Consider the following 9,872-nt stretch of genomic DNA (forward strand, 5'->3'; position numbering starts at 1 on the left):
AGTTACCATATGATTCAGCAATACCACTTCTGGGTATCTACCCAAAAGAATGGAAATCAAACTACCAAACTAATGCATGCATATCCATGTTCATAGATAACACAATTCACCATTGCCAAACTATGGGACCAGCCAAGATGTCCATCAACAGATGAATGAATTACAAAACTATGGGATATGTACTAAATGGAATTCTACTCAGCTATAAAAAAAAAAAAACAAATACAGGTGGGCATGGTGGCACACACTTGTAATCCCAGCATTCAGGAGGCAAACTAGAGGATCATAATTCAAGGCCAGCCTCAGCTACTTAGCTAGGGCTTTTGCAACTCAGTAAGACCCTATTTCAAAAAGTATAAAGACTAAAAAATAGGACGGAGGTATAGCTTGGAGGTAGAATGCCCCTGGGTTCCATCCCTAGTACTGCAAAAAATAAAAAAGGGGGAAAAACCCACAATTATGTCATTTACAGAGAAATGGATGGAACTGCAGAACATTATGCTAAGTGAGATTAGTCAGTCACAAAAAATAAGAAATCGGATGCTGTCCCTAATATATGGAAGCTAGGGGTGAAAAATGGGCTATAGGAGGAGCTCTAGGTGAAGGAGAAACCATAGGTGAGCAAATAAGGCAACCTAACTGAGGTGATGGGAGGTGGAAAGAGGGAAATTCTCTAATGTACATTAACAAACATATCAAAGTCAATCACTAAGCCAAACAGAAGGAGGAAGGGGGAGAGTGAGATGGGAACTGGGGAAGGGTTAATTGGATGATGTGTGCATGTATGACTTCACCATCTTGTACTCCACTAAGATGTATGACTACAATGCACCAATAAATCTTTTAAAAGGTTGTTTTTAAAACCCTAAATGAATGGAGAAAGATTATTTCCTGGTCTTTTGGGCTCTACAATATTTTTACAGGGAAGTCTTGGACATTATTCTTTCCATCTAACAGAATCTCTAAATAAAAAAGATTTCTTCATCAAATAGAGCAAGGTTTGCTACAGTGCTCACTAAATGTGTCAACCCTACCAGAACCAGCTTCCTTCTGCTTCTTTCACTCGAGTTTAATTAAGACAAATTTCACAACAAAGAGACACCTGTTATTTCTAAAAAGCTGTATAAAAAACGGAATAATAGGATTAAAATAAAGATTTTCCAACTAGACAAGTTTTAGTAAAAAAAATCAAGAATAAAAGAAGTAGAGATAAGTATATTGGCAACTAAAAGTTCTCTTTAGCTTGGCCTAGAAAATGGGAATAAAGTGAAATAATTTATTAAAGACTTTAAAAAGCTAGTATTGCCGGGCGTGGTGGTGCATGCTTGTAATCCCCGTACTTGGGAGGTGGAGACAGGAGGATTGCACAGGTTCAAAGTCAGCCGTGCTGGCTTAAGAGACCCTGTTTCCAAATAAAAAGTATAAAATAGGTCTGGGAGTGTAGCCCGGAGGTAGAAGGGCTTTCAGGAACCTCAGTACCACCAAAAAATAAAAATAAAAAATAAATAAAAAATAAAAAGCAAGTATTCTTGAAAAAAAGGTAAAAAGTCCAGCAGTATTTAGTGGGAGCAATGAATGGGACATATAATTTTAATGCATTTTGCAGAAATAACCACTTATATTTAGTCATGAATTTAAATGTTTCTATAAATTTTACATAACATTAAGTAAAAGTGTGCAATTTTTGTACTCATTCAGAAGGAATATAGGTTAAAAAAGGTCCTCCTCTGTAACTATTGAACCAGAACCTCTGATATACTTGATCCAAATTTTGGAAACCATTGCTATAAAACACCATGTTAAATATGCTCAAAAATAATACATGAGTATCTTAAATAAATCATTTAAAATATTTTAATCACTGATACCTCTCAAATGAGTACTAAAAAGCACATACATCAAAAATGTTATCTCTTTATATTTCATGTTTAAACTGTCAAAACATTTCTCAGGCTAGTGCTATCATTGCTTTACAAGTAAGAATTCCAGGTTTAAGAAACTTTCTGGGGACAGGGAGAGGGTCACTCAGCTGGGTAGGGGCAAAGTAGGCTTTTGAACCAAGGCATCTCATGCCAAGTCAATGGTATTTTCCACAGCAACACATGATCCTCAATGAAATATTCACAAAATACCACCCTCCTTTCCCCATTGTCTTGAAGAATTTTCATTTTCACAAATATCTATTGAAAGATCTTATTCCCTTTATAGATTATAAGTGCACTCCATTGTCATTCATGCCGTCTTCTTTTTAATTGCCTAATATTCTGAACACAGAAAAAAAAATTCAGGTACATGTGGTATGGGCCAATTCATTATAAGTTGTTATAAAAATTGTAACTGTGCCTTGTGTATTTACCCCTAGCATAACAAACCACTAGGTGACCTATTAAAATCTTTTGTGAGAATATTATAGTATTCTAGTAAAGAAATCAAGAGTTCTAAAATGTGAATGTTCATAAGAAACACCTGTGAAACTCATTTGAAATGTAAATTTCTGGACCCCACTTCAGAGCTACTGAAACTGAGCCTCTTGTAGCCTTGAATTAGGTTTTGACAACTATTGATACAAGACAGTACTGGAAATACATGAAGCAATTTTTATATCACATTATCTGTTCTCAGATTTTTTTACTTTTGTGTTCAAATTGAGAGACAAACACAGTTTCAAAGATCTGCAAACACAATTTTCAAAGCAGCTGTTTACAGGCCTGCACCATTAGCCAGCAGGTAATGGGCTCATACTACTACTAGGACTAAAGGTGGGTGTAGTTGCTCCTCGACTGACGCCTTTTGCACTCAGGTACTTGTAGGCCCATGCCACCACCAGGACTAAAATTCAGTGCTACATGCTCCCCATCACTGCTGGAGCTGCTGGGGCCAGAACAGCAGTGCCACCACTCTTACAGTCAGAGTGACACAAGGAGCACTCCATGCTACTGCTGCTCGGCCACTAGAGTAGCCTCACCTCCATGTGGCCCCCAGAAAGGTTGGGTGGATCCATCTCTACTGAGGCACACACTGTACCCAAAGCTGTTGATTACAGCCAATGAAATTATAGGGAAAACATACTATGACATCCAGTTAAAACTAAAGCCAAGATTGCATACCAAACCAACATCCCAAAACACATCTTCAAAACCAGGCGTGGTGGCACACGTTTGTAATCCCAGCATTTGGGTGGTTGAGACAGGAGGACTGCGGTTTGCTGCCAGTCTTAGCTACTTAGTGAGCCCCTCTGCAACTCAGTGCGACCCTGTTTCAAAAATAAAGAATGAAAAATAGGGCTGGGGGTGTAGCTCGAAGGTAGAATGCCCCTGAGTTTCACTCCCCAGTACTGCAAAAAAAAAAAAAAAAAAAAATCTTTAGGAGAAAATAAAAGTGGTAGAAATAACTGAGTTACCATCTGTATAAATTTCAATGTAGGGTCACAAGAAATATTGAAAAGAAAGGGGCGCTTGGGAGGCGGAGACAGGAGGATTGCGCTGGTTCGGAGCCAGCCTTGCTGGCTTAAGAGACCCTGTTTCCAAATTAAAAAAAAAAAAAAGAAAAAAGAAATTATATATATATATATATATATATATATATATATATATATATATATATATATATAATAGGTCTGGGAGTGTAGCCCAGAAGTAGAAGGGCTTCCAGGAACCCCAGTACCACCAAAAAAAAAAAAAAAAAAAAAAAAAAAAAAAAAAAAAACCTGAAGAAATATACTAAAGAGATTCCTGAAAGACTTTAAATAATGGTTGTAATGAAGCTTAATTAGATTCAAGAGAATACAGATAGATAGTTGAACAAAATTAGGAAAATAATGAATGACATGAATCAGGAATTCTTCAAAGAAATAGGTATTTTAAAAAAGAACCAAAGAGAAATCTTGGAAAGGAAGAATTCAATAAGTCAGTTGAAAGCTTTAATAACAGACTAAATCAAGTAGAAAAAAGACAAAACTTAAAGATAGGTCTTAGGAATTAGTTGAGAAAGACTATCTGAACTTAAAAAATAGTTCTTTGGCCAGGCATGGTAGCGCAGCTTATAATCCCAGCATTTGAGAGGGGTTCCCGGTCAGCTACTTAGCGAGACCCTTTGCAACTCAGTGAGACCCTGTTTCAAAAATCAAAAAAAGACAAAAAATAGGGTTGGGGGTGTAGCTCGGAGGTAAAAAGCCCCTGGGTTCCATCCCCAGTATATATATATATATCTTTGGAAGACCGCCTCTTTAAACATTCAGTCATGGTTAGATAAACAAATATTTGCATTTTGAGTACACCAGAAGGGGTAAAAAAGGTGAAATCATAGAAAACATTCAATGAAATAATAGTTAAAAAATTCTTGAGTTTGAAGAAATATAAGCACATCCAAAAAACCCATAGGATTCTAAACAGAAATGACCAGAAAAGATCCTCAGCATAGCATATCATGGTCAAACTATAAAAAATTCAAAATAGAGAATTCTAAAATTGTGAGAAAAAAGCTCCAGGTCTCATTTAAGAGAACCTCCAGTAGACTAATGGCATATTTTTCAGTAGTAACCCTACAGACCAGAAGGAAATAGAATGACATATTCCAAGTTCTAAAAGAAAATAATTGTCAACCAAGAATATTAGCAGTTATCCTTTAAAGATGAAAAATAAAGACTTATCCTTTAGAAATGAATAAATAGAGACTTTTCAAGACAAGCAAAAATAAGAGAAATCATCATCAGACTGGCTTTACAAAAGATACTTAAGGGAGACCTGCATTGAAATGCATAAGGGAAGCATCAGGGAAGCATCAGGGAAGCATAGGAAAACACAAAATATGCTGGAAGAGCAGATGTACAAGAAAGAAATAAAAAATAATAAAGCCTTTTCAATATAATAAACCACTCAACTACACATATGAGCAACTAGAGAGTAAAAATAGAACAAAAATATTTAAAACAAACAAGTAATTTTTAAATGACAGGAGTCTTTACTTATTAATAATAACCTTGAATATAAATATACTAAATCCTCCTATTAAAAACACACTTGGTGGCACACACTTATAATCCCAGCATTTGAGAGGCTGAGACATGAGGATTGCGGTTCACAGACCGCCTCAGCTATTACTTAGTGAGGCCCTTTGCAACTCAGTGAGACCCTGTTTCAAAATAAAGAATAAAAAATAGGGCTGGGGGTGTAGTTCGGAGGTAGAATGTCCCTAGGTAAAATCCCCAGTACAGCAAAAAGAAAATATACACTTACTAAATGTATACAAAGACAGACCTAATGATACATTGCCTATAAGAAACTCACTTCACTTAAGACATAAGTCGACTAAAAGTAAAAAGATGAAAAAAGAAGCTATTCCAACCAAATGAAGATTAAAGGTGAGCAAGAGAGAAGCTATTCCTATATTAGACAAAATAGAATTAAAGGGGAAAACTGTGAAAAGTGACAAAGAAGGTCACTACATATTGATTAAGGTATCAATTTAATGAGAAAACAATAATTATCAATGTATATGTACTTAATATCACAGCACCAAGTTTTATAAAATAAACATAACTAGATACAAAGGGATAGAGAAAATCCAATTCAATAATAGAGGAAGAGTTCAGCCATTCATTTACGTTAGTGGAAAGGTCATGCAGCCGGGCGTGGTGGCGCACGCTTGTAATCCCCGCGCTTAGGAGGCTGAGACATGAGGATCACACAGGTTAGAAGCCAGCCTCAGCTACTTAGTGAGGCTCTCAGCAACTTAGTGAGACCCTGTTTCCAAATAAAATATAAAATAGGTCTGGGAGTATAACTCAGAGGTAAGAAGCCTCTGGGTTCCACCCCCAGTACCACCAAAATTAAAAAAAAAAAAAGGTCATTCAGGCCACAAAATCAAAATCAACAAGGAAATATTGAGTTAAACCATGTTATTAATCAAATGGAAACTTTCATCCAAATTTTCTCACTTACATGTAGATTTTTTTAGTCAATTTTCATATATAACAGAGATTATTAAGAGTATGAGGAGGGGTAAGGGAAAATAGAGAGATATTGGATAATAGGTACCCAAACACTGATGGACAGAATAATAAATTCTCGAGTTCTGTAGCACAGTGAGTTGACTATAGCTCACAGTAAAATATATGTGTGTTTGTTTGTGTGTTTACATATATATGTGTATTTTTTGTTTTGTTTTGTTTGATTTGTTTTCTTCTAGAGAGTAAACTGGAAGGGTACAAACACAAAATAATGATAAGAAAATTAAAAAGTTAATTACCCTGACTTAATTAGTACATATTATATACATTTGTTGAAATACCACATTGTACTGTATAATCACTCTACATGGTACGCAAAAATATTTTTAAATGTTTAAGGAGATGAAAATGTTAGCTACCATAATCTGATCATTACACAGTGCACATATTCATCAAATTATAATGTTGTACTTCATAAATCTATGCAAATTAAATAATTATATCAATAGAATCAAAGTGTATTTGATTTTGAACCAGAAAATACATGTCAATTGTGCCAACCCACAAGATAAGAGAACTGTCTGGAGTAGAAACCAATAGCCTTGATTCCAGAGTCAGCTCTGTCTCTGTGTAAGTCAAAAGTCCTCAGTTTATCTTGGTTTCTGTGACATTACTGATTTTTTCTGATCATCCTTTATTTCTTTTTTTGTGTGTGTGGTACTGGGTATGGAACCCAGGAACATTCTCCCTTTGAGCTAATGCAGCTGTTAAGTTCTTGTCTTCAGTTACTCCTTGAACTACTATCAACGCACACACACATCATCTCATCAGATTTGTGTATCTTGAATGATCATCTATGTGGTAGTATCTCCTCAAGCTGCTCCCTCATCACTGTCCTCAGCAGCACACTAATGTACAAGGTCCCTCTCTTGGAGAACTAGAGGATGTTTTATAGCCTGTCTTCATTATCAACCCATTTCCACCAGTTAAGGTGGAAATCTTTTAATTTTTCACCATTTATTTCTGAAATATCTTTTTTTGTGTGTGGTACTGGGGAAGAATCCCAGGGGCCTTCTACTTCTGGGCTTTACTCCCAGACCTATTTTATATTTTATTTGGAAACAGGGTCTCACTAAGTTGCTGAGAGCCTCACTAAGTAGCTAAGGCTGGCTTCAAACCTGTGTGATCCTCCTGTCTCAGACTCCCAAGTACTGATATTACAAGCATGTACCACCACACCCAGCTCTTTCTGGAATATCTACCTTTAAAGAGTTGATAAAGTTAGGTTATCATCAATAGAAAAAGTGGTTAAAAATTATGATGTGTTTAACATTACACAATCATATAAAATAGTAGTCTTGAAAGCCATGTAGAATGTGTATGGGAGTTGGGGGGGTGAAGTATGCTATCACAAAACAATACTAGGCTTGTCCCTGATCTCAGTTCACATATGACCTCCATGAAGGCACACCATTATCCTTGCTTCTGCAGCTGCTGCCATTTCCACAACTAGCATGAAGCAGCTGAAGTTAAGAAAAGCAAGTAAAAGCATAATCTGCCATAAACAGAATAAAATACAAAAAAGGTTTGCAAGCACCACCGAAAATTGAGGAAGGAGGCTAAAAAGTGGGGTCATAAGAAGCCCAGGAAAGACCCAGGAGTTCCAAATAGTGCTCCCTTTAAGGAGGCTATTTTTTAACACAGATGAGCTAAGGAAATAGCAGCTTGAAGAATTAAAACAACATCAGTTTGGGCATATTAGAGGAAACATATGTACCTTCTCCTTCTGTGCTTGGCTGATCTCACTTAACATAATGTTCTCCAGGGCTTTCCATCTTCTTGCAAATGATATAATTTTGTTCTTCTTTATGGCTGAATAGAATTCCATTGTGTGTATTTCCCACAGTTTTGCTATCCATTCACAAAGGATACCAGTGGGACTCCAGATAATGGAGGGGAAATACCAGCAAAGTTTGAATGGAAAGATAGGAGAGGAGGAAGGCTTATCTTGATTAATGAGGGTCTACATCTGAACATGTGTAAAATTATGAATAATACATGGTTAACCTGGACAACCATTGGTGGTAGGGGGAAGGGAAAATGGGGGCGGAGGGGGGAGAGGGCACCAAATATAGTTTAAATGTATACTATTTATGTTCAATAAAAAATTGTTAAAAGAAAAAAAATAAAATAAAAATCTAAAAAAATAAAGAAAGAAAGAATTAAAAATAGGGCTAGGGGTATAGCTCATAGGTAGAATGCCCCTGGGTTCCATCCCTAGACCTGCAAAAAAATAAAATAAAATAAAATAAAATATAAAACAACATCAGAAACTTCATAAGCAGAAAGAACAGGAATAAAAAAGAAAACTGGAAATAATCCTGGTCATACATCATCTGATCTGGAACCTCTGGTGGAATTTCGACAATATGAAACTAAGCCAAATTAAGGAAATAGAATCCAAAAAAGTTACATTGTCAGGAATTTTTTTAAAAGTGTTTGAAGCCTCAGCTGTTGTACTAGAGGTGTAGATGCCAGAGATCCTCTTGGTTCCAGGTGTCCTTGGGTAGAAGAGGCTGTTGACCAGAGTACAACACAAAAACTAGTACTTTTATTAAATAAATCAGATCTGTTACCAAGGGAGAATTTGGAGAGCTGGCCAAATTATTTAAAGAATTGCCAACTATAGTGTTCAGAATCTCAACAAGCCTGAAGGACAAAGGGAAAATAACCAAGAATATTATGGTAAAAGGAGAAGGAGGAGGAGGAGGAGGAGGAGGAGGAGGAGGAGGAGGAGGAGGAGAAGGAGGAGGAGGAGGAGAAGGAGGAGGAGGAGGAGGAGGAGGAGGAGGAGGAGGAGGAGGAGCAGCAGCAGCAGCCGGGCATGGTGGTGCACGCTTGTAATCCCTGCACTTGGAAGGCTGAGACAGGAGGATCGCACAGGTTCGAAGCCAGCCTCCACTGGCTTAAGAGACCCTGTTTCCAAATAAAAAATAAAAAATAGGTCTGGGAGTGTATCCCAGAAGTAGAAGGCCCCTAGGTTCCATCCCTAGTACCACCATAAAAAGAAAAGAAAGATGTTCTATTCAAAAGTAAAGTCCACTTTGTCAAAGAGTGCCTTTGGAAACTTCTTGGAGGTTTTCGGGAGACTTATGGCAAAGCTATTCAGGTTGGAGTAATTGGTTTTCCAAATGTGGGGAAAAGCAGCATCATTAATAGCTTAAAACAAGAAAGGATATGTAATGTTGGTGTATCTATAGGACTTACAAGGAACATTCAGGTTGTTCCCTTGGTCAAAGAGATCACAATGATAGACAGTCTGTGCTTCGTTGTGTTCACACTTAGCTCCTCCACTGCACTTGCTCTGCGGAGTCCAGCAAGTATTGAAGTGGTAAAACCAATGGACGATGTCAATGCCATCCTTTCCCAGACTGATGTTAGACAGGTATTATTACAATATACTGTCCTGGACTATAAGCATTCTCTGGAATATTTTGCCAAGCTTGCTCAAAGAAGAGGAAAAGGTACACCAAAAAGGTGGAAGTCCAAATAATGAAGGTGATGCCAAACTGTTGTGGTCTGAATGAACAGGAGCCTTATTAGGTTACTATTGTCATCCCCCTACTTCCTGTACTCTATCTCCATATTTTAATTGAGAATATTTTGGCAGACCTGAAAAGGTGCTTTAATCTAGATGAGTTGGAAAAGAAAAATGCATATAATATACAATGTCATGGCCCTTTCGGCTAGACCGGGATGGGGCAGTGGCTCAAGATGGCGCCTAGGCATATTGCCAAGTCATGAGGCTCACGAGGCTGGCGGTGCCCTGAGCCTGCACAGTGAGCCCTATCAGGCACCCTACAGATGATCAGTGATGCAGCGCCTCGTGCTACCACCAACCCGCCTATGAGAGGGTTAGAAATGT

At 37.3% G+C, this 9,872-nt stretch overlaps 1 pseudogene across 1 annotated transcript; it reads left to right on the forward strand.

The window, feature by feature from the left end:
- Positions 1-7,461: 7,461 nt before the first annotated feature.
- On the forward strand, positions 7,462-9,603 carry LOC308263727 (guanine nucleotide-binding protein-like 3; annotated as a pseudogene). Its single transcript has 3 exons — positions 7,462-7,695; positions 8,278-8,692; positions 9,021-9,603. The product of its transcript is annotated as a guanine nucleotide-binding protein-like 3 (transcript).
- The last annotated feature ends 269 nt before the right edge of the window (positions 9,604-9,872 follow it).

This window comes from Muscardinus avellanarius (assembly GCF_963383645.1).
Source record: "Muscardinus avellanarius genome assembly, chromosome: 5".
NCBI lineage: Eukaryota > Metazoa > Chordata > Mammalia > Rodentia > Gliridae > Muscardinus > Muscardinus avellanarius.